At 43.8% G+C, this 27,914-nt stretch overlaps 1 protein-coding gene and 1 long non-coding RNA gene across 5 annotated transcripts in view; one reads left to right on the forward strand and one right to left on the reverse strand.

The window, feature by feature from the left end:
• The window catches only part of ADAM12 (ADAM metallopeptidase domain 12), a 402,635-nt gene that overhangs the window by 126,397 nt on the left and 248,324 nt on the right, over window positions 1–27,914 (forward strand). The gene's annotated exons all lie outside the window — the stretch shown is intronic.
• On the reverse strand, window positions 20,465–27,792 carry LOC130705028 (uncharacterized). 3 transcript variants are annotated; one of them, XR_009005644.1, is made up of 4 exons: window positions 27,639–27,792; window positions 26,744–27,249; window positions 26,007–26,102; window positions 20,465–23,588 (listed from the first exon to the last, which is right to left on the reverse strand). It is a non-coding gene; the product is annotated as an uncharacterized LOC130705028 (long non-coding RNA). The 3 variants fall into 3 exon arrangements; XR_009005643.1 differs by having other exon boundaries at window positions 27,489–27,792; XR_009005642.1 differs by lacking the exons at window positions 26,744–27,249; window positions 27,639–27,792 and having other exon boundaries at window positions 26,007–26,537.

A 27,914-nucleotide genomic window follows, 5' to 3' on the forward strand; every position in this document is an offset into this window, starting at 1 on the left:
ATTTTGGACAAAGAATTATTGCTCCAGATTGAAACGGTTGCCTACTGAATGCTATTTCTTTCTTCTTTTTTTTTTTTTTTAAACATCTTTGAGTATAATTGCTTTACAATGCTGTGTCAGTTTTTGCTTTACAACAAAGTGAATCAGTTATACATATACATATGTCCCCATATCTCTTCCCTCTTGCATCTCCCTCCCTCTCACCCTCCCTATCCCACCCCTCTAGGGGGTCACAAAGCACCGAGCTGATCTCTTTGCGCTATGCGGCTGCTTCCCACTAGCTATCTATTTTACGTTTGGTAGTGTATATATGTCCATGCCACTCTCTCACTTTGTCCCAGCTTACCCTTCCCCCTCCCCGAATCCTCAAGTCCATTCTCTAGTAGGACTGCGTCTTTATTCCCGTCTTGCCCCTAGGTTCTTCTGACCTTTTTTTTTTTTTTTTGGATTCCATATATATGTGTTAGCATACTGTATTTGTTTTTCTCTTTCTGACTTACTTCACTCTGTATGACAGTCTCTAGGTCCATCCACCTCACTACAAATCACTCAGTTTCGTTCCTTTTTATGGCTGAGTAATATTCCATTGTATATATGGGCCACATCTTCTTTATCCATTCATCTGTCGATGGACATTTAGGTTGCTTCCATGTCCTGGCTATTGTAAATAAAACTGCAATGAACATTTTGGTACATGACTCTTTCTGAATTATGGTTTTCTCAGGGTATATGCCCAGTAGTGGGATCGCTGGGTCGTATGGTAGTTCTATTTTTAGTTTTTTAAGGAACCTTCATACTGTTCTCCATAGTGGCTGTATCAATTTACATTCCCACCAACAGTGCAAGAGGGTTCCCTTTTCTCCACACCCTCTCCAGCATTTATTGTTTGTACATTTTTTGATGATGGCCATTCTGACCGGTGTCAGATGATACCTCATTGTAGTTTTGATTTGCATTTTTCTAATGATTAATGATGTTGAGCATTCTTTCATGTGTTTGTTGGCAATCTGTATATCTTCTTTGGAGAAATGTCTATTTAGGTCTTCTGCCCATTTTTGGATTCGGTTGTTTGTTTTTTTGATATTGAGCTGCATGAGCTGCTTGTATGTTTTGGAGATTAATCCTTTGTCAGTTGCTTAATTTGCAAATATTTTCTCCCATTCTGAGGGTTGTCTTTTCATCCTCTTTATGGTTTCCTTTGCTGTGCAAAAGCTTTTAAGTTTCATTAGGTCCCATTTGTTTATTTTCGTTTTTATTTCCATTTCTCTAGTAGGTGGGTCAAAAAGGATATTGCTGTGATTTATGTCATAGAGTGTTCTGCCTATGTTTTCCTCTAAGAGTTTCATGGTGACTGGCCTTACATTTAGGTCTTTAATCCACTTGGAGTTTATTTTTGTGTATGGTGTTAGAGAGTGTTCTAATTTCATTCTTTTACATGTAGCTGTCCTCCTTTCCCAGCACCACTTATTGAAGAGGCTGTCTTTTCTCCACTGTATATTCTTGCCTCCTTTATCAAAGATAAGGTGACCATATGTGCGTGGGTTTATCTCTGGGCTTTCTATCCTGTTCCATTGATCTATATTTCTGTTTTTGTGCCAGTACCATACTGTCTTGATTACTGTAGCTTTGTAGTATAGTCTGAAGTCAGGGAGCCTGATTCCTCCAGCTCCGTTTTTCTTTCTCAAGATTGCTTTGGCTATTCAGGGTCTTTTGTGTTTCCATACAAATTGTGAAATTTTTTGTTCTAGTTCTGAGAAAAATGTCAGTGATAGTTTGATAGGGATTGCATTGAATCTGTAGATTGTTTTGGGTAGTAGAGTCATTTTCACAGTGTTGATTCTTCTAATCCAAGAACATGGTATATCTATCCTTCTATTTGTATCATCTTTAATTTCTTTCATCAGTGTCTTATAATTTTCTGCATACAGGTCTTTTGTCTCCTGAGGTAGGTTTATTCCTAGATATTTTATTCTTTTTGTTGCAGTGGTAAATGGGAGTGTTTCCTTAATTTCTCTTTCAGATTTTTCATCATTAGTGTATAGGAATGCAAGAGATTTCTGTGCATTAATTTTGTATCCTGCTACTTTGCAAAATTCATTGATTAGCTCTAGTAGTTTTCTGGTAGCATCTTTAGGATTCTCTATGTATAGTATCATGTCATCTGCAAACAGTGACAGCTTTACTTCTTCTTTTCCAATTTGGATTCCTTTTATTTCTTTTTCTTCTCTGATTGCTGTGGCTAAAACTTCCAAAACTATGTCAAATAATAGTGGTGAGAGTGGGCAACCTTGTCTTGTTCCTCATCTTAGTGGAAATGGTTTCAGTTTTTCACCATTGAGGACGATGTTGGCTGTGGGTTTGTCATATATGGCTTTTTTATGTTGAGGAAAGTTCCCTCTGTGCCTACTTTCTGGAGGGTTTTTATCATAAATGGGTGTTGAATTTTGTCGAAAGCTTTTTCTGCATCTATTGAGATGATCATATGGTTTTTCTCCTTCAATTTGTTAATATGGTGTATCACGTTGATTGATTTGCATATATTGAAGAATCCTTGCATTCCTGGGATAAACCCCACTTGATCATAGTGTATGATCCTTTTAATGTGCTGTTGGATTCTGTTTGCTAGTATTTTGTTGAGGATTTTTGCATCTATGTTCATCAGTGATATTGGCCTGTAGTTTTCTGTTTTTGTGACATCTTTGTCTGGTTTTGGTATCAGAGTGATGGTGGCCTTGTAGAATGAGTTTGGTAGTGTTCCTCCCTCTGCTATATTTTGGAAGAGTTTGAGAAGGATAGGTGTTAGCTCTTCTCTAAATGTTTTATAGAATTCGCCTGTGAAGCCATCTGGTCCTGGGCTTTTGTTTATTGGAAGAGTTTTAATCACAGTTTCAATTTCAGGGCTTGTGATTGATCTCTTCATATTTTCTATTTCTTCCTGGTTCAGTCTCAGAAGGTTGTGCATTTCTCAGAATTTGTCCATTTCTTCCAGGTTGTCCATTTTATTGGCATATAGTTGCTTGTAGTAATCTCTCATGATCCTTTGTATTTCTGCAGTGTCCGTTCTTACTTCTCCTATTTCATTTCTAATTCTATTGATCTGAGTCTTCTCCCTTTTTTTCTTGATAAGTCTGGCTAATGGTTTGTCAATTTTGTTTATCTTCTCAAAGAACCAGCTTTTAGTTTTATTGATCTTTGCTATAGTTTCCTTCATTTCTTTTTCATTTATTTCTGATGTGATCTTTATGATTTCTTTCCTTCTGCTAACTTTGGGGGTTTTTTGTTCTTCTTTCTCTAATTGCTTTAGGGGTAAGGTTAGGTTGTTTGTTTGAGATGTTTCTTGTTTCTTAAGGTAGGCTTGTATAGCTATAAACTTCCCTCTTAGAACTGCTTTTGCTGCATCGCATAGGTTTTGGGTCCTTGTGTTTTCTTTGTAATGTTTTTCTAGGTATTTTTTGATTTCCTTTTTGATTTCTTCAGTGATCTCTTGGTTATTAAGTAGTGTGTTGTTTAGCCTCCATGTGTTTGTATTTCTTACAGATTTTTTCCTGTAATTGATATCTAGTCTCATAGCGTTGTGGTCGGAAAAGATACTTCATATGATTTTAATTTTCTTAAATTTACCAAGGCTTGATTTGTGACCCAAGATATGATCTATACTGGAGAATGTTCCATGAGCACTTGAGAAGAATGTGTATTCTGTTGTTTTTGGATAGAATGTCCTATAAATACGAATTAAGTCCATCTTGTTTAATGTATCATTTAAAGCTTGTGTTTCCTTATTTTCATTTTGGATGATCCGTCCATTGGTGAAAGTGGGGTGTTAATGTCCTCTATTATGATTGTGTTGCTGTCAATTTCCTCTTTAGAGCTGTTAGCAGTTGCCTTATGTATTGAGGTGCTCCTATGTTGGGTGCATAAATATTTACAGTTGTTATATCTTCTTCTTGGATTGCTCCCTTGATCATTATGTAGTGTCCTTCTTTGTCTCTTGTAATAGTCTTTGTTTTAAAGTCTATTTTGTGTGATATGAGAATTGCTACTCCAGCTTTCTTTTGATTTCCATTTGCATGGAATATCTTTTTCCATCCCCTCACTTTCAGTCTGTATGTGTCCCTAGGTCTGAAGTGGGTCTCTTGTAGACAGCATGTATACGGGTCTTGTTTTTGTATCCATTCAGCCAATCTACATCTTTTGGTTGGAGCATTTAATCCATTTACATTTAAGGTAATTGTCCATATGTATGTTCCTATTACCATTTTCTTATTTGTTTTGGGTTTATTATTGTAGGTCTTTCCTTCTCTTGTGTTTCCTGCCTAGAGAAGTTCCTTTAGCATTTGTTGTAAAGCTGGTTTGGTGGTGCTGAATTCTCTTAGCTTTTGCTTGTCTGTAAAGCTTTTAATTTCTCTCTCAAATCTGAATGAGATCCTTGCTGGGTAGAGTAATCTTGGTTGTAGGTTTTTCTCTTTCATCACTTTAAATATATCGTGCCACTCGCTTCTGGCTTGCAGCATTTCTGCTGAACGATCAGCTGTTAACCTTATGGGGATTACCTTGTGTGTTATTTGTTGTTTTTCCCTTGCTGCTTTTAATATTTTTTCTTTGTATTTAATTTTTGATAGTTTGATTAATATGTGTCTTGGTGTGTTTCTCCTTGGATTTATCCAGTATGGGACTCTCTGTGCTTCCTGGACTTGATTAACTATTTCCTTTCCCATATTAGGGAAGTTTTTAACTATAATCTCTTCAAATATTTTCTCAGTCCCTTTTTTTTTCTCTTCTTCTGGGACCACTATAATTCGAATGTTGGTGCATTTAATGTTTTCCCAGAGGTCTCTGAGACTGTCCTCAATTCTTTTCGTTCTTTTGTCTTTATTATGCTCTGCGGTAGTTATTTCCACTATTTTATCTTCCAGGTCACTTATCCGTTCTTCTGCCTCACTTATTCTGCTATTGATTCCTTCTAGAGAATTTTTAAGTTCATTTATTGTGTTGTTCATGTCTGTTTGTTTGCTCTTTTGTTCTTCTAGGTCCTTGTTAAACGTTTCTTGTATTTTCTCCATTCTATTTCCACGATTTTGGATCACCTTTACTATCATTATTCTGAATTCTTTTTCAGGTAGACTGCCTATTTCCTCTTCATTTGTTAGGTCTGGTGGGTGTTTGCCTTGCTCTTTCATCTGCTGTGTGTTTCTCTGTCTTCTCATTTTGGTTAACTTACTGTGTTTGGGGTCTCCTTTTCACAGGCTGCAGGTTCGTAGTTTCCATCGTTTTTGGTATCTGTCCCCAGTGGCTAAGGTTGTTTCAGTGGGTTGTGTAGGCTTCCTGGCGGAGGGGACTAGCGCCTGTGTTCTAGTGGATGAGGCTGGATCTTGGCTTTCTGGTGGGCAGGTCCACGTTTGGTGGTGTGTTTTGGGGTGTCTGTGGCCTTATTATGATTTTAGGCAGCCTCTGTTCTAATGGATGGGGTTGTATTCCTGTCTTGTTCGTTGTTTGGCATAGGGTGTCCTGTACTGTAGCTTGCTGGTTGTTGAGTGGAGCTGGGTCTTGGTGTTGAGATGGAGATCTCTGGGAGATTTTCACCGTTTGATATTACATGGAGCTGGGAGGTCTCTCGTGGACCAGTGTCCTGAAGTTGGCTCTCCCACCTCAGAGGCACAGCCCTGACGCCTGGCTGGAGCACCAAGAGCCTGTCCTCCACACCCCTCAGAATAAAAGGGAGAAATAAAAGAAAGAAAGGAAGAAAGAAGAAGATAAAATAAAATGAAATAAAGTAACGTAAAATAAAATAAAGTTATTAAAATAAATAATAAAAAATAATTATTAAGAAAAAAATTTTTTAAGTAATAAAAAATAAATAAAATGACCGACAGAACCCTAGGACAAATGGTAAAAGCAAAACTATACAGACAAAATCACACACAGAAGCATACACATACACACTCACAAAAAGAGAAAAAGGGAAAAAAATATATATATCATTGCTCCCAAAGTCCACCTCCTGAATTTGGGATGATTCGTTGTCTATTCAGGTTTTCCACAGATGCAGGCACATCAAGTTGACTGTGGAGATTTAATCCGCTGCTCCTGAGGCTGCTGGGAGAGATTTCCCTTTCTCTTCTTTGTTCGTACAGCTCCCGGGGTTCAGCTTTGGATTTGGACCCGCCTCTGCGTGTAGGTCGCCTGAGGGCGTCTGTTCTTCTCTCACACAGGACGGGGGTAAAGGAGCAGCTGCTTCAGGGGCTCTGGCTCACTCAGGCCGGGGGGAGGGAGGGGTACAGAGGAGGCGGGGCGAGCCTGCGGCGTCAGAGGCGTTGTGACGTTGCAGCAGCCTGAGGCGCGCCGTGTGTTCTCCCAAGGAAGTTGTCCCCGGATCATGGGACCTTGGCCGTGGCGGGCTGCACAGGCTCCCAGGAGGGGCGGTGTGGAGAGTGACCTGTGCTCGCACACAGGCTTCTTGGTGGCGACAGCAGCAGCCTCAGCGTCTCACGCCCATCTCTGGGGTCCGCGCTGATCGCCGCGGCTCGCGCCCGTCTCTGGAGCTCGTTTAGGCAGTGCTCTGAATCCCCTCTCCTCGCGCACCAGGAAACAAAGAGGCAAGAAAAAGTCTCTCATCTCTTCGGCAGCTGCAGACTTTTTCCCGGACTCCCTCCCGGCTAGCTGTGGTGCGCTAACCCCTTCAGGCTGTGTTCACGCCGCCAACCCCAGTCCTCTCCCTGCGATCCCACCGCAGCCCGAGCCTCAGCTCGCAGCCCTGCCCGCCCCGGCGGGGGAGCAGACAAGCCTCTCAGGCTGGTGAGTGCTACTCAGCACCGATCCTCCGTGCGGGAATCTCTCTGCTTTGCCCTCCGCACCCCTGTGGCTGCGCTCTCCTCTGTGGCTCCGAAGCTTCCCCCTCTGCCACCCGCAGTCTCCGCCCGCGAAGGGGCTCCTAGTGTGTGGACACCTTTCCTCCTTCACGGCTCTCTCCCACTGGTGCCGGTCCCGTCCCTATTCTTTTGTCTCTGTTTTTTCTTTTTTCTTTTGCCCTACCCAGGTACGTGGGGAGTTTCTTGCCTTTTGGGAGGTCTGAGGTCTTCTGCCAGCGTTCAGTAGGTGTTCTGTAGGAGTTGTTCCACATGTAGATGTATTTCTAATGTATCTGTGGGGAGGAAGGTGATCTCCCCGTCTTACTCTTCCACCATCTTGAAGCTCCTCTGGGATATGGTTTTTATGTGCAGTTTTCACAAAGGAAAGAATTATTAATATTTTTAGTAAAGTCCTGATGCTACTGTACATTAATATTGACAAAATATATAGAATGTTAGGAGGTTGGTTAAATGAAAAAATATATAATGACCTTAAAAGTAAAAAGCACTATTCCTACAATTTGGGGCTTTCCTGGTGGCACAGTGGTTAAGAATCCACCTGCCAATGCAGGGGACACGGGTTTGAGCCCTGGTTTGGGAAGATTCCACGTGCTGTGAAGCAACTAAGCCTGTGCTCCACAACTACTGAGCCTGCGATCTAGAGCCCGCAAGCCACAACTACTGAAAGCCGCAACTACTAAGCCAGCATGCCATAACTACTGAAGCCCATGCGCCTAGAGCCCATGCTCCGCAACAAGAGAAGCCACGGCAGTGAGAAGCCCGCGCACTGCAACAAAGACCCAACACAGCCAAAAATAAATTAAAACAAATAAAAATTTTTAAAAGTACTGTTCCTACAATTTAATAACTATATTTAGATACATTTAAATTATGAATCAAATAAATTATCTTACCAAATAGAGTGATGCTTATGAGTTGATTACATTATTTCTTGTATTCTAAAGTCACTTCTCCATCTAAAAGCCTGTATTTTTACATTGGACCGTAGATTACCTATGTAGACATTACACAGATCTCTTTTTGTTTAGAAAATTATTTATTCAAAACAGACACTTTTTCCAAAGTAATTTTTGCAAATTAGAAACTAAGTATAATCCTTGATATAGATGGCAGTATATTATTAATTAGTTAATTAATTGGTTTATGCCCTATCATATTCTGGAGAAGAATCAAGGTTCCTAAGAAGAGACATTAATTAATTAATTGACTTTCTCCAGATGTATAGAATATCCCCTCCCCTGACAAACTAATGCTTTTGCATTTTATTCTGTTTTCAGAGCAGTGATTCTAGTTCATATTGATAGAAATTATGAAGTTGACCATATGGGGAAGAATGATGTATGCCTGTCATTGCTTTACTTATTAGTTTTTAAAGCGAAAAGATTTAGTCTCCTCCTTCCGTGGAGAAGGAAACATGGTTCACTCTGTATGATTTGTAAGTTTAGGCAAGTTAATCAACCTCTCTGTTCCTTACTTCTCTCCTCTGTAATCTGAAGATAATGATGTCTTATCATCTTGGGGACTGGATCGGATGGTTTTCAAAGGGCACATTTTCACTCTAAGATCTATGGCCTCAGTAATTTCCTGAATTAGCATATGTACTTGCTTCACTCAGAGGAATTCTTGAACTGATCATACTGGGAGAAATTGTACTTCTAATACTAGATGAGGAGTCATGTAGAGCATGTTGTATTTGAGCATCGAGATCAATTGAACAATTCCTATGAGAGCCAAGGTTTCCTATTTAGTGGTATTTTACTGAGCCAGGAAACCTTTAGTCAGTAACTCCTTCCCCGTGGCACTGAGCTCTTTTCCCTTGAGACCTGAGAATTCCAGCGTGCATCTCTGCACCCAGAACAGCCCGTCTGTTGGGAGTTTTAAACATGAGATTACAAATCAGAGGGAAATGTGTGAACTCAGGGGAAACTCAAGGCCAACACGATGAGGCAGGGATGGAAGACCCAGGGATGGAGACCTGGCGGGAAGTACCCAATGGAGGAGGCGACCCCGTGGCCTCGGGTGTAGACGGCACTTGATGGAAGTCAGACAACCTTCATCACCTACTGGTACATGATCGCAACCTTAGTCTCCTTAAAGAATTTGAAAATTATTTTAAAAACAAATATGGTGATAGAAGAAAGACACCAAGGTGCCTCCAGGATGCTAGTTATGTTCTGTTTCTTAAACCCAATGATGGGTACATGAGTGCTCATTTTAGTGTTCGTTCTTCACACTCTTTTATATAGTGTTAAAAATTAAACACTATTTTTTGTGACCTACCCACTTTTTTGTCCACAAAGAGCTATCGTACTGCTCCTTTTGAACAAGTTTGTTTTCTCCTTCCCCTCTGATTTCCTTGGTTAGAAATCCTAATTGATTTGCAGAGGGCACTGTCATTGGAATGAGCTTAAGGAGAAGGATCACTGTTGCCAAGGATGAGAACTGACTAAAATTTTGATGAATTAACATCTTTTATTTCTTTAATCATTAGCATGGGATTCTTGTAAGTGGAACTAGTAAAAGCAAACACAGATATTATATAAAGAGTGGGATTTCTGAGAATGTATTTGTAATTAAATTTCTATACTGACATAACGTACATAAATACACTTATATATCCTCACACACATCGTATGTAATATAATATTACATAATATCAGTCATTTTGGAATGCAACGGTTCATTTTATCAGGTTGAACCAGTGACCAGTGTGCTGTGTTTAGAAAAATCTATTCGTTCAGGCTATATTTTCAGTGACTTTTCAAAAAAATTCTACATCAGTATAAATGTGACTTATGCACTGAAAATAATCTGTATATTTTGATTTAGAAACAGAAATTAGGGCTCCTGAGAAGGTAAAATTTGAACGCTGTTTCCTTCCGACATTTATGTGTTGAGTATTACAAAATGTTATCAGTCCTTTTTTATTAGTAGAGAAAAAGACTTTTGATCTGGTATGTGTTCTGCCATTTTTATTTTTCACATTTTGATGTTAAAATACTTGATGCTGTCCATAACACACGCACTGTTTATTCATTTATGTTTGTTCATTCGTTCATCCGTTCAACAAACAATGTTCCAGACATTGTGTTGGGGGCTGGGCTACAAAGCAGAGTAACACAGGATTCCTGTCCTTCTCAATCTTTGATGCACCTGCATTTTATAGACCAGCAAAGGATAGACTGGTCTGAATTGACTTAAAACAAATACTCACTATGTGGGTATTGATAATTAAGATTTCTGATTAATGTAATAGGGAAATTAGATAAACATTATACTGCTCTTACACTTCCAATCTTTGTCATGCCTTCTTCTCCAAACAACTGAGTAACGTTCGCCTTTTTCTACGTATAATCATAGTTGCTTTAAATTTACCAATACGTATAGTATGTATGTATGTATGTGTATATATATTGTGTATATATATCTACATAAATATATAACTAAATATATAAGACGTACAACACAGTTCTATATTTTCTGGTATGATGTATGGGTGGTCTCTCATGGTGCCTTTAGGGTGTCATGACAGAGGCAGACATCGTTACCGTGGCACTGCCAAAGCGAACCCCATCCGTCTTAAGACTGATGATCTCTGGTTTTGAATGACAGCTCTTCTCTTTGGTACTGTGGCCATAATCCCCCATTGTCTGTCAGTTTTTCGTGTTGCCTTCTTTACAGCCTGACAAGCTATCAGAACAATGAACTGGCCTTAAGGAAAGAGTAGAATTGTGAGCACAGACCTCTCCATGTTCAGAATGGGGGATCTGCTTGCCTTTAAATGTTTTTGTGCTTCCAGTTTTTATTTTTTTACCCTTTTCCCCAGTAGTCCAGTTTTCCTAAATGAGAACCAGATGAAAACCGGCGATTAGTTCCTCCAGTCTCCTGTCCTCACATGAAGTTTCCTTGGTTCCCATATAGAAGTTTTAAGTGTTTGGGGCTGTCCCAACAGCTGTCCCTTTGGACTCTGCTATAAACACTGAGCATTTTTGATTTATGAGAGTCACAGGCAGGAATGGACATCAACTTTTCAAATGCAAATTTGCATCCAGGTTTGCCTGTGAGCGTAGATAATTCAGCAGGCAGCTTGGAGTGCTGGCTCCTGGTAACCTGTTCTCCTTTCCCAGGACAGATCTGGGCAGCAGAGCGGAGACAACTTGGTCAGGCAACGTGTATAGCAGAACTGCTGGTGCCCTTACAGACGGTGGGACCCAGGTGTTACCTGGTCACTTGGGGTGACAGCTGACCTCAAAGGCTGGACCGTGACCTCGGGGAGGTCATCTTGACCTTGCATATCCAGAAATTATTCTTGACAGAACTTATGAGGTCTGAGTCACAGGGATCAAACTCACATGTGACAGACGTTTAGATTGGAATTCATTCTCAGAAGCCCTGGGCAGTCACCTCTATGATCAGGACCAGAGGAAGGATAAGCCATCCAGAGGTGCATGGCGGGGACAGTCAGGTGGCTAAGCCACAGCCCTGGAGGGAGAGGTGGGACTCAAAGGTTCCACACTACTTATTCATTGTGGGACTCTCGTCAAACACTTGTCTAAACCTCAGTTTCCTCATCTATAAAATGGGAATAATACCTCCTAGAGTTGGGATGGATTAAATTATGTGATTCTCGTAGGGCATTTTGCCCAGTGCCCGGCCTATAATAATGCTGAATAAATTAGCTCTTTTAAAAATCTTTTTTAATTTTTAAAAATTTTAAATTTTTTATATAATTTTGAAAGGTTACTTTCCATTTACAGTTATTACAAAATATTGGCTCTATTCCCCATGTTGTGCAATACGTCCTTGAGCCTGTCTTACACCCAGTACTTTGTACCTCCTGCTCTCCCACCCCTATGTTACCCTCCCCCACTGGTAACTACTGGTTTGTTCTCTAGATCTGTGAGTGCTTCTTTTTTGTTATATTCACTAGTTTGTTGTATTTTTTAGATTCCACATATAAGTGATGTCATATAGTATTTATTTTTCTCTGTCTGACTTATTTCACTGAGCATAATGCCCTCCAAGTCCATCCATGTTGCTGCAAATGGCAACATTTCATTCTTTTTTATGGCTGAGTAGTATTCCATTGTGTATATGTACCATGTCTTCTTTATCCATTCATCTGTTGATGGACACTTAGGTTGTTTCCATATCTTGGCTGTTGTTAATAGCGCTGCTATGAACGTTGGTGTGCACGTGTCTTTTCAAATTATTAATTCAGGGCAGAGCGAGGCCCAATAAGCCATTCCTGCCCCACAACAGGCCCCTGTCCTAGGGAGCAGAACCTTGGCAGCCTCCACATTTGGTGTCTTTCTTTCTGCAACTGTGTTGGATAAGCCCTCCCTGTTCCTGTCTGTGTCATTGGACATCCCACTCTGGATTATTTCAGAGCTGCCTTTTCCATTCACACGTCCCTCTTTCGGCCATCGTGGTCATCCCCGGCCGACTCCTGCTGGCCCGCAAGTTCAGCCAAGCCTCCGAGGTCTCCAGCCTCACCTTCCAGCTTCAGACCTGGGAGGCTGCTCGTTGGTTAAGGGAGACTTCTGCGGATTCCAGAACTTCTTCCGCTTTTTTTCCAGTTTTACTGAGATACCATTGACATACAGCACTGTATAAGTTTCAGGTGTACAGCATACTGATTTGATTTACAGACATCGTAAAATGATTATCACGATAAGTAGTGGACACACATCATCGCGTTTAGATATGACACTAAAGAAATAGAAAAAAATTTTCCTGGTGATGAGAACTCTCAGGATTTATTCTTAACAATGTCATTTATAATGTACAGCAGTGTTCATCATCTTTGTCGTGTTGTGCGTTACATCCCTAGTACTGCTTTACTTTATAGCTGGAGGTTGGTGCCTTTTGACCACCCTCATCTAAAGCTCAACCACCACACCCCACCTCTAGTAACCACAATTCTGGTTTCTCTTTCCATGAGTTCATTTGTTTCTGAAGCATAATCGACAGAATTCCTTCCTTTTTCATTGATTTACTAGTTTAACCCGAAGAGTAAATGTTTCTTTATTTCTAAGTTCTTAAAGAACCCTTCACCATAGCATGTCCACTGCTTCCTACAACCACTAATGGGCCAACTCTATTTCCTTCAGTTTAGTTTAAATATATCTTTTTTCAGTATTAAGTGTTTGGCCCACCAAATCATACTATGAGGGTTTTAAAACTTTTTCTGGAAGAGATCAGCCAGCTGGGTCAATTGTACTGGTGTTTGCTGCCTCACAAACCCATGTGTGGGCAGTGATGCAGGACTACTCGAGGCCAGTGTGATGGAGAACAAGAGAAATCAGGAAGTCACGCTCACATCTGAGTATCAAATATTAGCATTGCATTTTCCCATGTAAAATATTTACTATCTTAGACCAGATCATGGGCCTGAGAACTTGTAAGTGAACAAACAAATAAACAAAAATGAGTGACTTTACTGTTTTGTGTTATTAAGGAAAACATGTGATGCCTCTCCTTAGTAAACAAACTTTGCAAACATCTTGAAAAGAGGATTTTTGGAGCCCCAAGGGCTACAACTCATTTTGTGAACTTAGGATTCAACTTTACTGAGCCTGATTTGTCTTCTCAGACCTTCTTTTTTTTTAAGGTATTTTTCTTCTGTGTCACATTTGCTTGAATAGCCAAGAAGGTTATTTATTTTACTAGATAAGTTGGAAGCACTTGGCCAGGAATCTGATCATCTTGATGATCAGATCATCTTGATGAAACCGGGCTGTGCTGTGTGAATTTAGGAACTGACCTCTGTAAGACTCAGTTTGATGTCTATAAAATGGGGATCACCAAGACTATCCTTTTGTTTAAAGAATTAAAGCAACAATCCATGAAATGATCTAGCATAGATCCTGAGGCATAATTAGTGTCCCTTAAATGTTAGCTGGTACTGCTGTTATTAATTCAACCAATATTTTTGCCCTCCCCTTATACGGCAAGCATTGTGCAAACACTGGGGTACAGTGGGGAACACAGGAGAAGGTCTTGTCCCCTGAAAGCTTGCAGCTTCGTGGGGCAGAGAGATGTCAAACGGGTAAGGCTACAAATCAGGAATTACACTGTTTTTGCTTCTGAGAGTGTAAACAAGAGGAGGGAAGATGTCTTGGTCTTGGCAAGCCAGGCAAGGCCCACAGGCTGGAGGCACTATCACCTGTGGGAGTAGCCAGGTGGGTTTCGGGCAGAGCAGACAGAGACACACAGACCCGCACGGGGCTGAGCTTGTGGCTGGAGACTCTGGCTGAGGGCCCGATGGCGGAGGCTTGGAGAATGACCTGGCAGCCAGCCAAGGGCTGACAATGACCAGACCCCACCAAGCGCCTTGATAGGACTCTGTCCTGTGCGCTGTGGGTAGCCACTGAAGGCTGCAAGCAGGCTAGCAATAGAATTCAACTTGTACTTTAAAAATGATACCCTGACTGCTGTGCTGAGAACGAAATGTAGGACATTGTGCATGGGCGTCAGAGGCCCGTGGAGACATGACATAAGAGTTGGTGGGATTCATCGAGCCCGGAGGCCATGGAGCTGGAGTGAAGTGGAGGAGTTTAAGAAATAATTAGGGGGAAATGACTGAATCCCAGGCTATTCAGATGCAGGTGAAGATGCTAGGTCTAGAGAACTGTTAGATGACTCAGAAAGGACCACAAGGATGACAGCGATTTCAAAAGTGTTTTGTGAGATGTGAGAGTGCGGAAAAGCTTATTAATAATTCACTTATGCAGTACATCTGAAATATGTAACTGAACTAACAAATTAAATATTGTAAGTAGACAGCGGACTGTTTCCATGGTGTGTATACATATCTATATAAATCAAATATAAATACAAATATATAGATATATAATGGTCAAAGATCCTTTTGGTGTCTTCTCATTGTGAAAATTGAGAAATCATCTCTCTGGGATTGCCCTTAACCTTGGCAACTGTGGCAGGTACCAAGCTTCCTAGCTGTCCCCAGGCTCTGTGCTCATAAGGGCACCTCCCTGTGTCCAGAAATCCAAGACCTCTGGTTAAAAAGTCACCTGCTGCTTATAAATGCCTGGCATCATTTGTTCAGCTGAGTCTTTCCTGACTCTGTGGAAGGGCTGATTTTTAAAAGATTCTAACCTAAGCCTTTATATATTTTTATCTTTATCTTTATTCTCACCTCTATAAAATTAGGACAGTTATATTCCCCGGCCATCTCCATGGTTGACAGATGAAAGTTATTTTACAAAGCAGTTGTAGTATTTTATATGCAATATAATTCTTATGTGATTGCCATGACAGGTCATATTTCCCCATTTTTCTTTTATTGTTGTACATAGAATTTTATTTAAAGAGTCAATAAAAAAATTTTTTTAATACAGCATAGATGTACATTACCACTTCTGTCAACCTGAGAAAGTTGGGGAAAATAATAGATTGTTATGTGCATACAGAAGGTCTTCTCTGTTCCAAGTTTTATTCGGATCAGAAAGAGTTACTTGGCTAAAATCAGGGCAGCTCCTGCTTTCTCTGAGCAGCGAAGACTATCTCAATACAACTGAAGCATTTGATCCCAGAACTGCACATGACACGGATGTTCCAAGGTTACTTATTGAAGCATTCTTTTGTGAGAAGACTGGGGTGAGTGTAACTGACCTCTCGGCCTCAGGACGTCATTGTCTTAGGTCACTCCTTCCTGGCCTGTCCTTGGGTCGTGACTGTTGTGTGTCAGTGTATTTTGCAGGCACGTCAAGGTCAGGTGGTTGCTGTCAAGTGTAGGACAATCCTGTCTGGCAGCACATACGCAGAGGCATAAATGTTCGCGGGAGAGGGGCTGGAGGCTGTGGGCAGGGATGCAGATGCGGACCGGGAAGCATTGAGCGGCTGGGCGGGGGTGGCGGGGGGCGGGCAGTGGATGGGCAGTGCTGAGAGTGGATGAGTGGAGAGTTTAAAGCCACCGAAGTCCCTTCATTATCATCATCATTACTGTTACTCCCCTTTCAAAGCCGCAGGAACACTACTTGTTAGGAATAAATATGCTGAAATGATACTTAAAGAACCAGCCTTTGCCATCTTGATAATAGTATGAAAGAGATTTCTGGGTACATTCACCATCTCCCCATCCCCTATGGCTCCTACTTAACCTCATCTCCATCATTTTCAGGCCCTCCCATGACTCAGGGGAACTTTTCTTCCAGTTCTTCATTCTCGGGCCCGTATGCCCCCCAGACATCTGCTGCCTCTGTGCAGACGCCTCTAGTCTGGGCAATGAGCCTCATCCCCTCTGCACTGTCACTCAGCTGTTCCTGGACACAGCCCTCAGGGAGCTGGGTGCTTTGCTGGGATTCAGAGAAGGGTAAGATGCAGCCTGTGGTCCTGAGGGGCTCTGGCTCCATGAGGGAAGCCATGTCTGGGTGTTCATTTTACAAACTAGGGCATCATAAGCACCTTCGTTTTCTGTTGGGATTTCTAAATCAGTTTTCCTGGAAACCTTTGCTGTTTGTTTTCTTAAACTTGACTATCACGGCCATCAACACCTTATGAATGTTTAAAGAGCCTTACTGGATGGCATTGTGAGGACCGTGTGTGTGATCTGAGGGTCTGGACCCGGAGGGAGGCTGAGGCTGAATGTAGCCGTGAACCTGACTCAGGACGCAGTCTGGGGTTATCCCGTACCTGAGGTTACTTCCTGGGATAGAAGGGAGCCCTCTCTGCTTCCCGAAGTCAGTCAGAGCCTAGGGACCGTGTTCAGTTACCAAGTCTCACAAACCCCCGTTGAGCAACGAAGGGAAACAAAGGAAGCCCCGCCAGGCACACGACGTTGATGAGTGGCATTCGGCGGCAAGGCTGCCCTGAGCTGGGGCTCCGGGTTAGGAACCCCCAGGAGGGAAGCATTGCTGGAGAAGCCAGCAGATGCGCTCAGAAAGGAGCCCCCCAAAGCTGTCCAACATGACCCCCATTTTGGTGGCTGGAGAGCAGTGCTCAGAGGGCACTGCCCCCCAAATGCCTCCATGCCCAGGGTGGGTCACGGCCAGAATGCACGTGCTCTGATCCTTGAGAGGGGGCCGACGTCGGGGAGGGGAGATTACCTGTAATTACAGTTTTACCTTGTCGGGACATTTTTGAGGCCTATTGTCTTGATATGATTTCTGCACATGTGAGAAGATGCCCACCAGGAAAGGGTGGCTCCCGGAGACGGCAGCATGCCCAGCGGCTCCAGGGAGACCTGGGAATGTGACGGCAGGGCAGCTGGTGGCTCTTTCCCCTGGGAGGTGGCAGCTCCTGTGGGCCAGCCATTGGAATCCCAGGGCAGGAATGATGGTCTGGGAGCACCAGGGAGGGGGCTGGGCAAGTCTGAGATCCACACTGGGTAACAGGACTGCAGGGGGTGGACCCCGTGAGCAAGGTGAGGAGGGGAGGGCAGGAGGCAAGAGAGTGTCCCCTGGGAATGGGCTGAGTCCCCAGGCTGAGAAGGAGCTTGTCTGCGCTCTCAGGAGTTGCCAGGTCAAGTGGCTGGGCTGCAGGTTGGCCCTGGAGCTGAATGATTATGGAAACAGCTGATGTGGATGGAGCACAGATCCGTGCTAAGCATTTTCATCTACATCATCGTATCCACTCTTTTTTTTTTAATAAATTTATTTATTTATTTATTGGCTGTGTTGGTCTTCGTTTCTGTGCGAGGGCTTTCTCTAGTTGCGGCGAGCGGGGGCCACTCTTCATCGCGGTGTGCGGGCCTCTCACTGTCGCGGCCTCTCCCGTTGCGGAGCACAGGCTCCAGACGCGCAGGCTCAGTAGTTGTGGCGCACGGGCTTAGTTGCTCCGCGGCATGTGGGATCTTCCCAGACCAGGACTCGAACCCGTGTCCCCTGCATTGGCAGGCAGACTCTCAACCACTGCGCCACCAGGGAAGCCCCTCGTATTCACTCTTGACACCACCCCTGTGAGTTGCCTGCTGTTACTCTCCCTGTTTTACAGACATGAAAGCTGAGGCCCAGCACCTGATCAGGGAGAGAGCCGGGACCCAGACCCAGGCGGGCAGAGCCCAGGCTGGTCCTGTGTTCCCATGGCTTGGCATCCTCTGGGCCTCCAAGGGGAGGGACGGGCCTGGTGGGGTGAATAGTCCTGCCCAGGAGGCGGGGTGGGGAGCCTTGGAGAAGCAACCAGATGGCTCCACCAGAGAGACAGCAGGGCCAGGTGAGGGGCTGTGACTTCCCGCCTGGCACTCTGGCCCTCAGCATCTGGCTGTGCCTTGTCCTCCCTCAAGTCCAAGGGCAGGACGGGGGCTGGTGGACCTGCCGGGGAGAAAGATGGGGAAGGCCGAGGACCCAGCTCACTGTGTGTGAGGCTTCTCTCACCACCTGTGCAAGCTCAGGCCACACCAGAACCGCGGCTCGTTCACGGCTTATCCCAGCCCCACACAGTGCCCTGGGCCCAGGAGCCCCTCCACAGGGACAAGTTGGGTGGTGCGTGAAGACCCGCACCGTCCTTCCCCCAAAGATGTTCTAATGGAAAGTGAGTCCAAGGAGTCAGAGGACCCAGCATTTTCCCTTGGGGACAGGAGTTCCCCCATCTTATCCAGTCTCTACCATCGACAGTGAGCACACGTGTCCCAGTTTCCCAGGGGGGTCATTTGTGGACAGAGCCATTAGCTGGTTTCCTAAACACGAAGAGTTGGCTGGTTAGTGATGATCCCTACGTGGGCTGAGCTGCCTCGTAGAGCAGCTTCCCCACCCCCGAGAAGGAGGAAATGATAAGCGAGCATAAATCACGCCGAAAGGAATGCGTCCTCATCGGGAGTTATTAGGACAGATGACACATTGGCGAGTAGATGAAAACCCTTTGATGAAGACCAGTTGTAAAAGCACAAGCTAATGCCCAAGAAATGCATTGCGATGACTCAAGAGTGTAATGTATGCATTTCCCCCCTTCCCTCTCCCTCTTTTATTTTTTTAAAAAAATCGCAGTAAATGTCAAGAATGGTGAAACAACATTTCCTGTGTGGGACCCTGCGGGGAGAGGTTCAGGGAAGGGCAGGTTGGAAAGGATCCTTTTAATCAGTGAGTGCTAAGTGCAGTTTGGTGCAGTCATTCTGTAATGGCAGCAGAACTATGAATCATGGTCCTACACAGGCATGTCTGGCCATGAAAGTGTAGTTGTAACAGGGTGTCTGCTTGGAGTCTGCAGAACACGTATCAGAGCATGGCTGAACGTACCATCCAGAGATGTCCCAGAGAAGGAACCCAGAGTCACAAATGCCTGCTTGTGTCCTGTGTCTGTTCCTAAAAGCATGAGGAGGCACTTAGCTCGTTGCCTTGAGCAGCGGCTCTTTAATCAGGCAGGCTGCTCTGTGTCCTTGCTCTGCCCCTTCTTAACCACATGACCTGGGGCAGCTCCCCGACTTCCATAGGCTGCTTCCTCTTCTAAAGAGAGGACATAATCACAGCACGCCGCTCAACTGACAGGTTTCTTTGATTGCAGGCAACGGAAACAGACTCTGTTGACTTCAGCAGAAAGGGGATGTAAAGGAAGGACGTGGAGTAGCTGGCAGGATGAGAGGAAGGTACAAAGAACCAGATCTGAGACAGGACAAAGACCAGGGCCACTCGGATCGGAGGACCGGTGGGCAAGCTTGTCAGGATGTGATAAGTCCAGTCCTTGTGTCATCCTGTCGTATTTCAAAAAGAGTATCTGATAGGCCCATTAAGTCACTTCCCCACCTTTGGGCTGGAGGAGAACAAAGCACTTTCTTTGGCCAGTGGGGGAGGCAGAGTTTCTCTTAGCAGAAGAACAAGGCAAGAAGGTTATGGTGATTAATTTACCTGGCGCACATGAAGTTGTTGACACCATGCCTGCCACACTGTAAAGAGCTGAAAAATCAGCAGTGTGTATGAACAAGTATAAATCGGAATGATTGATAGCAGATCAATAATATAAGCTATTCTAAATAACAGGATGCACACACACACGAATGAGTACAATTAAAATGGGAAATCTGAAGATCAGTGGACTCTATCAATGTCCATATCCTGACTGTGATGTTATCATACTGCAGTTTTGCAAAGATGTTACCATTGAGGGAAACTGGGAAAAATATACAGATATACAGAGGATCTCTCTGTATTATTGCTTGACAATTGCATGTGAATTTACATGATAAAAATTTCAGTTTGGAAAGAAAAAAAAAAGCTAATGATGACCCTAAAATCTCAAGAAGTTTTTTTTTTTTTTGTCCCTGTTGGAGTTCACTGTTTTAATTCCCCATCCACACCCCCAGAAAAATAATCAGAAAAATGTTGTTTAAATTTGAGTTTCGGGACTTCCCTGGTGGCACAGTGGTTAAGAATCCGCCTGCCAATGCAGGGGACACAGGTTTGAATCCTGGTCCGGGGAGATCCCACATGCCGCGGAGCAACTAAGCCCGTGCGCCACAACTACTGAGCCTGCGCTCTAGAGCCCACGAGCCACGACTACTGAAGCCCATGTGCCTAGAACCCGTGCTCCACAACAAGAGAAGCCACTGCAATGAGAAGCCTGCACACTGCAACGAAGAGTAGCCCCCACTCACCACAACTAGAGAAAGCCCATGCGCAGCAACGAAGATCCAACGCAGCCAAAAATAAATAAATAAGTAAATTTATTTTATTTAAAAAAATAATAATAAAATAAATATGATTCCCAACAAGAACCTAGTTAGTGTATGGCACAAGGAACTATACTCAATATTTTGTAATAACCTATATGGGAAAAGAATCTGAAAAAGAATATGTATACATATATATGTACAATGAATATATATATATGTGTGTACATATACATGTATAACTGAATCACTTTGCCATACACCTGAAACTAACAAAACATTGTAAATCAACTGTACTTCAATTAAAAAAAAAAAGAAATGGTAAATCAATCAATCAATCAATCAATGTAAGAGTCCTGAAGGATTAAACCTTCTTTTTAAACATTTGAGAAACACATATGATACAATAAAAGAGCATCAAAATATTCCCTTTCTAAAAATCCTCATTACTGGACATTTGGTGAAATTGCCTACCCCCCCCCCACACACACACACAGGATCCCTCCCAATAAATGTGAACAAAATGTCAGCCTGCATTGTCCCCAGTGGTCTGTCTTAGGCAGAGCTGTTTACCCTCAGGTCATATCTCCTAAATGCTGGTTCCTTTAAGTAAAGGCAGGCCCTGGTGAGGGTTAGCTTGTGAGGAGTGTTTTTAGGTTTAGTGGGTCCCTGGGTCCGTGTTTATACACTCTGCGGTTATCCCGGGACAAGAAACCTCATCCAGGAACTTTGAAGAGCCCGTGGTCAGTGTGCTCATCTTCTGTCGCCCCAGGTGGATGGGAGCCCCTGCCCTGGTGGAAGGTGGGATCTGGCCACACACCAGATTTTTGCTCATTCATTCTCCCCTTTCTAGTTCTTCCTGCCCACATTTATTGGTGGTCTTTAGCCCATAAGCCCCTGTGCTAAGCAGAGTCCTACCTTTGAGGAAGTTATGGTTGAATGGGGGACCATGGCATGTGCCCCTATAGTGACCAGTCAAAGCAGTGGGTCCACATGTCCCGGGCACAAAACAAAATGCTCAGTGAATTCAAGTGGAAGAAAGTGAATTCAGCCACGTAAGCATTTAGCGCTCCTGAAGTTTAATTACGTTGTAGGCAAGGGCTCCTTGTGGCATTGGCTTTCCAAAGCCCTTCTACAAATGTGTAAGTCCTCCGTTTCCCCCCAACCCGCAAACTTAAATACACCCCTCTAGAGGTGGTGGGGAGTAGGGTTTGATTTGACTCCATTAACTGTCAGGAGTGGCTAGATATTAGGAGGGGAAATTGATTACAGAGGAAGAAAATCTCTTCCAGAGCCAATTGGAAAGAAAGAACGGGAACGTTTTCACCTGTAGGAGGCAAGACTTAGGAGAAACACAAGCTGTGTGGTCTCAGGCAGAGTACTTAACTGCTCTGTGCCTCTGTTTCCTCAAACTGTCAACTAGGGGTAGTAATTGGACCCAATGGGTGGTTCCGGGAATGAAATAAGTAAATAGCTGAGAAGCACTTAGAACAGTGCCTCGCTTGTGATACACTCTCGATAATGGTCAAAAATACTGAAATGTCTTTACATGTTGACGAGCCTGTCAGAGGGCAGAGATGTCTTCTGATTGGCCACCAAGGGTTGCAATGGACCAGCGAGTGGAAAATACAAAGTATAAGCAGAGAAATCGAGGGGTGCACGTGTGATTACAGCTCTACAAACAAAAGTGAGCTGCCTCGGGGGAGGGCCCAGTAATGACGTAGTAGCATTTGTGTGTCCTGGTTCAGAGTCAGAGGCAGAAGGAAAGACAGAAATGATCATTTATGATGTGCTAGCCTCTGTGCTAAGTGCTGTCACGTGGGGAATTTTGCTGGTTTTGTTCATTTCTGAGTCCCAGTGCCTAGATGAAAAGCTGGCACATAGATTAGGCCTTATTCTAAAAAGAATATGTGAAAAACACTAATTCAAAAAGATATATGCACCCCAATGTTCACAGCAGCATTATTTACAATAGCCAAGGTATGGAAGCAACCTAGGTGTCCATCAACAGGTGAATGGATAAAGAAGATGTGGTACATATATACAATGGAATATTACTCAGCCATAAAAAAAGAATGAAATTTTGCCATTTGCAGCCACATAGATGGACTTGGAAGGTATCATGCAAAGTGAAATAAGACAGACAGAGAAAGATAAATACTGTAATACAACAAACTAGTGAATATAACAAAAATGAAGCAGACTCACAAATATAGAGAACTAGTGGTTACCAGTGGGAGAGGCAAACTGGGGGTGGGAGAGTGGGAGGTACAAACCGTTGGGTGTAAGACAGGCTCAAGGATGTATTCTACAACATGGGAAACAGAGCCAATATTTTGTAATAACTGTAAATGGAGAGTAACCTTTAAACACTGTATAAGAATAAAAATAAAAATGTGTAGGAGCCATGACTCAGAGTGAAATACAAAGTAATTTCAGTGGTGAGGTGGGTAGGGCCTGGGACTTGAACCCGCGTCTGATGCTTTCTCCTGCAATCCTCCGCCAGGGCCCGCTGCCATCGGGGCCCTCAGAGACCCTTCTGATTCTCAAGTCTTTGGTTTGAAGAAATTACAAAGCTCAAAAAGCCTGTCCCTGAGTCGTTGGGTCACAGTGAAGGCTCAGGAAACAGGCTTTGTTTTTAATTCCTCGGAGTTTTAGTGAATGGCTAGACAGAAAGGGAGGTGAAGTTATGGCCTCTGTGAGCTGACCGTATGATCTGTTTGTTGCCACCATGCTGATTTGAGAAGTATTTTTAGCGTCGCACACTCATTATTCATGCTTGACGTTTTTACTAGTACCAAAAACTAGATAAGAGCAAAGAATTCTTGGTTGGTGACTTATTCTCAAGGTTGGCGCCCAGCCTTGTCGTAAATGATTCACTCTCTTCTTTGGCTCTGGAATGCCATCAGTTCCTGATGACTGGGGCCAGAGAGCACGTGAGTTTCTCAGGACCAATTCGGACGTTGGGATGGCCCGTGCGTCACTGATGGCAAGCTCTCTCCTAATATCTGACGGTAATCGTTGAGTGGATTAGGGCTTCCAAGTTCCTACTACTACTGTGATACGTGAGCGAAATTTGCTTAGCATCTCAGTCGCTGTGAAATTTTTCTTACTGCTGGTTTTGTTGACATTGTACTTGAGTGGAATCCAGGCTATTTTGTCTAGGAAAAAGGGTGAGAAGAGTATTGTAATCCCGAGTATTGTATACAGTGATCTTTTAAAACCATCTCCAAAGGTGGTAATGCATAAATAAAGCAGGCACTTGATTCCCTTTAAACTTCCTGGCATTCTGACTCAAGATACAGTGAAGTTGATTTGAGATCAATGGTTTGAGGTTTGACCCAGAAAGGGTTTTCTGAGGAACCACTTTCAGATCTTTTAAAGGATAATTGGCATTATTTTCCAAAGAGAAGTGATTTTATACAATTTTGAAACTATTTTCATTTAAATATCAAGTGGCATTTCTTCTTTGCTTTAGAAAAATAAGAGCTTAAATATGTACCTGCGTGGATGGCTTGGCTATTAGTAGAGTTTACCTTGGGTCGTCTGTAGGCATTTCCTTGAGGATAGAACAATTAAATCTGAGATGTTTTGTAACAGGTTCAAAATAAAATGGAGAGTTAAGCACCTCCTCTTACCTTTGCATGAATAGATCACCATCCCTGCAGATGTCTTTTCATCCTTTTCTCAATTTCTGAGAAAGAGGGCTATCATTTTGTCCCTGGGGCCATTTTTTTTGCCTGTATATTAGTTCCTATTTATCCCTTTCTCTTCCAGAGCTCCAGGAGTCTGTGTCCTTATTTATTTTCTTTGTTTTTACCATCTTTCCTAGGTCCTTCTCCATTTATTCCTTCCATTTGACTTCTACATATGCTCTGATACCTCCACTGTTAAAGAAAAATCCATATCCATCCATCCATCCATCCCCAAACTTTTCTTATCTTATAGCCAAACTCTGCATGCCTGCAGGCTCTGCTGCCCTCCCTCTTCTCCATCCGTTTTCCTCTCATACCTACCCCCCACCCTTCAGAGGTCCCAAAGGGTGGACCGTTTTCTTGTCAAATCCAATACTTTTTTCTCAATCCACTCTCTCCTTCTGTCCCTGTTGTCACCCTCTCCTTGAGGGTACCCTGTACTCTCTTCCACAGTGATCTTTTCCCCAGTGTCCCCAGCCTGTCCCACTACTAATTCTCTTTACTTGCTTCTCTTTCTCCTTGGGCCTCTAAGTGTGGATGGATGCCAAGGCACTCAGTTCTCAGCCCTGGGGTCTTAATTCATAGGCTTTCTCTGGGACCTGTCTCCCAGTGCCAGCGATTCCAAAATGAATGCCCAGTCCTGACCTACCATTCACTGCCCAGTCATTCAGGGATGTCCCATTAGCATCCCAAAGCCAGGCCCTCCAAACATGATTTCCTAGTCTCCCCCAGCTCCGCTTAATGGGCTTTCATTCCCACCTGCAATCCCTTCTTCTCAGGCTGGCAGGAACTTTTTTTTCACTTTCTAGATCTGGTCTCAGTGCTCACATTTCTTCCTTCAGAGTCTCTCTTGAGTGTGTCCTTCCTCTTCCTTGCCCTGTTCCAGATTTGCCTCCTGCACACCTGGGTTTTCAACAGTCTGCTAGACAACCTTCCAGAAATTTCCTACTACCGATTTATCTTATAAAGAAGCCAGACTAGAATCTGAGGCTTGCCATGGCCCTCCCTCTGTCTTCTCCCTGCCAGCTGAGTGTTCATTCTCAAGCACAGCGCGTCACTGTGATGCACTCACCTCTCATGGTCCCCCTGTTCTGGGAAGGGGAATCCTGGTCCCGCAGGAGAGCTCGTAAGCCCCTTAGTGTCATGACTCCAGGCTCCCTGTTCATCTGTGTTGCTGCTCGCCATCCTCTTCCACCTCAGGGCCACCCCCGTTCAGATCACATACACTTGGTTTCACTTAAATGGAATTACCCTTCATTTTCAAACATGCCTGGACATTGACACCTCCATGTCTCTGCTCATACAGCTCTCTTGTCTAGAATGCAGTCATCACCTTTGCCTGGTGAATTAGCATCCACTTATTCTTTTTTAATGTACAACTCCGATGTAACCTTCAAAAGTGTTTCCTGTTTAATCTGCAGTCCCCCTACCCCTGTCCCAACTCAGATAGGATGTTTCCTCTTCTTTTGATCCGTACATCTTTATCATAGCACATGTATTTTATTACGTCTATTAATAGGCCGGCTCATACTCACAGAGTATGAACTACATGGGATCTGACATACAATGTCTTCCCTTTGAATCCCCAGCCCCAGACCTGTAAAGTAATAGATGCCAATAAACACCAATTGAATGAAATGTTCAGTGACCCCTTCCTGCTGAAGGAACAGCATTGGGTCCCTATGAACTGGTTTATCCAGTCCCAACTTTCCACTGTATTTACCATGATTCCGCAGTACACAGTCAGTCCAAGTTTTCCAGAAAACCCTGGGCCCATTCCCACACGTGTGGGTTCCTCGTGGCCCCTCTTTTCTCTGCCTCTATAGGAGTTGTGCTTCTTCACCATCTGTACCCTCCCCCCTCTTCCATGCTGTCTGCACTTACCATTCAAATACAGCTGGTACACAGCCTGGCGAAGACCCCGGTGTGCTCTCCAGCTGTCTTTCCCTATTTGTCTTATCTCCCAGGACTTTGCGTAAGCTGAAGGAAGACAAAGACCATGCCGGGCAGTTGTGAATTCTACCAATGTTGGCTTCACGGTATGCGCATAGCTGTATATCACATTCTTGATGAGTCGTTTAGATATCTCTTACGGCATTTCTAAGAACTTAAGACCATCAGAGCCACAGTTTTAAGGCTGAACCCTTGGGCTCTAATCACAAAGTTGCCAAAACATGAGTAGGAGTCTGGAAATGACTAGAATTTGAACAACAGAAACCCTCTGCCCCCAGCCTGATCCAGTTGGTACTGTGCCTTTCACCAGATTTTAATAAAGCTACAAATCTCTTCTCAACTAGTTTACTCTAGAATTTAAAAGAGCTTATTTGTAGAGGACAGTCACTGAGGCTGAGTCTTAAATTACCCAGTATCCGTGTCTGTACCATCTCAGGGCAGTCAGAAGCCCTCCCAGCTCTGCAAAATAGCCCATGGTCTAATTCTAGGGCAAAAGATGTTATAACCTGCTTCCATTCGGCTATTTCTCCCAAATGCCTAGAGATTTGCACACAAGTGTCTAAAAAGCAGAGTATGTTTTCTCGTTAGTATTCTATTCATAAAGCAGGTATCTGTAGCAAAGTTCCACTTTTATGCCCCCTAAAAGAAGTCAATAAAAATATATTTACCCTGAAAGTGAAAAATGCATCCCCTAAATGTTTTCATTTGGCCTAAATGACCTCCCCCCCGCACACACACAGAAAGTTGCTGCCCGCTGGTCCATGCTGAGGATAACATTAGTCTCTGCTTCACAGGGAGCCAAGAGAATTAAATAAGTTGATGTATGAAGAGAGCTTGGCACAGTGCCTGGGACAGAGTAAGAAATCAGTAAATGTTCACTCTGGTTATAATTGAACACCCAAGATTGCAATCCATAATTACTATCAATTTTACTTCTATGCTGGTTAAACGATTACGAGTTGGGCACGAGACTTCTGATGAGGATTTGATAGCTGGTGGCATCAGCTCCTTGGGATGGGACCCTCACGCCGGGGTCTCCCATACAGACGGCAGCCTTGGTGCTGCTCACTGAAAAGCTGCTGGTCCAGCGACGCGGTCCTCCTGGCCCCCTCCCCGCGACGTGTTGCAGTCACCACACACAGATGCTCTGCGCTTGCAGACGGGATGAATGGGTCTAAGGGGAAAAGCAAAAGGATGAAGTCATTCCAGTCCCACGCGGGTGGACGGGGGACCACCGCCTGGGCTTGCTTGTCCTTGCCCCGGTGTCACGGCCTCGGCTGGGTCACGTCCCTTTCGGGGGACAGCTTTAATGTGGAGAAAGGAATGTGCCCTTCCCTGAGATCCTAAAAGTCCACAGCACTCTGTGATGTCAAAACAAGGCATCAGAAGGAGCCAACAAGCGCTGTTTCTCACCATGACTAAGCCCGGAGCTGGGAGTCTGACTGCATCTCCTCCTTTCTGCCCAGACGTAGGCATCTTGGGACCCTGAGAAGCCTGGGACACCAGCCATCGCTTTGTTTGTTGTTTATATAGAAAATCGAGAGAGAGAACCTCTGTACCTACTTCAACTCCAGTAAAGCTGAATGGGTCTTCGTTAAAGGGGTTTGCTCAGCGTGTTGTCCGAGGGTTTGTGGGGGACCCACTGTGGACAGATGAGGGGGAAGCTCGTGATTTACAGACCGCTGTGCTCATACAATCTCACGGAGGGGGGACCCCCTCCCCCCCTCCCCCATGCTATGCCAGAACTGCTTACGTTGTACTTAACGTTGCATCATTTTGCCTTGATTTGGAAAGTCTTTCGGGAATTTCAGTGGAAAATAAGCAAGCCTGTTCAGTGTT

Source organism: Balaenoptera acutorostrata, chromosome 16, assembly GCF_949987535.1.
Source record: "Balaenoptera acutorostrata chromosome 16, mBalAcu1.1, whole genome shotgun sequence".
Classification (NCBI taxonomy): Eukaryota; Metazoa; Chordata; class Mammalia; order Artiodactyla; family Balaenopteridae; genus Balaenoptera; species Balaenoptera acutorostrata.